At 38.2% G+C, this 849-nt stretch overlaps 1 protein-coding gene across 1 annotated transcript in view; it reads right to left on the bottom strand.

The window, feature by feature from the left end:
- The window catches only part of LOC104979975 (olfactory receptor 7E24-like), a 15,661-nt gene that overhangs the window by 12,678 nt on the left and 2,134 nt on the right, over positions 1-849 (bottom strand). The window lies entirely within an intron of this gene.

Raw genomic sequence — 849 nt, 5'->3', positions numbered from 1 at the left:
CAAAGCTATCTTGAGAAAGAAGAATGGAACTGGAGGAATCAACCTACCTGACTTCAGGCTCTACTACAAAGCCACAGTTATCAAGACAGTATGGTACTGGCACAAAGACAGAAATATTGATCAATGGAACAAAATAGAAAGCCCAGAGATAAATCCACGCACCTATGGACACCTTATCTTTGACAAAGGAGGCAAGAATATACAATGGATTAAAGACAATCTCTTTAACAAGCGGTGCTGGGAAAACTGGTCAACCACTTGTAAAAGAATGAAACTAGAACACTTGCTAACAACATACACAAAAATAAACTCAAAATGGATTAAAGATTTCAACGTAAGACCAGAAACTATAAAACTCCTAGAGGAGAACATAGGCAAAACACTCTCCGACATACATCACAGCAGGATCCTCTATAACTCACCTCCCACAATATTGGAAGTAAAAGCAAAAATAAACAAATGGGACCTAATTAAACTTAAAAGCTTCTTCACAATAAAGGAAACTATTAGCAAGGTGAAAAGGCAGCCTTCAGAATGGGAGAAAATAATAGCAAATGAAGCAACTGACAAACAACTAATCTCAAAAATATACAAGCAACTCCTACAGCTCAACTCCAGAAAAATAAATGACCCAATCAAAAAATGGGCCAAAGAACTAAACAGACATTTCTTCAAAGAAGACAGTACAGATGGCTAACAAACACATGAAAAGATGCTCATCATCACTCATTATCAGAGAAATGCACATCAAGACCACTATGAGGTACCATTTCACGCCAGTCAGAATGGCTGCGATCCAAAAGTCTACAAGCAATAAATGCTGGGGAGGGTGTGGAGAAAAGGGAACCC

The sequence above is a fragment of the Bison bison genome, unplaced genomic scaffold (genome assembly GCF_000754665.1).
Source record: "Bison bison bison isolate TAMUID 2011002044 unplaced genomic scaffold, Bison_UMD1.0 scf7180017864492, whole genome shotgun sequence".
In the NCBI taxonomy this organism is placed as follows: domain Eukaryota; kingdom Metazoa; phylum Chordata; class Mammalia; order Artiodactyla; family Bovidae; genus Bison; species Bison bison.
The sequence above is the reverse complement of the archived record's forward strand: the minus strand, read 5'-3'. Positions and strand labels throughout refer to the sequence as shown.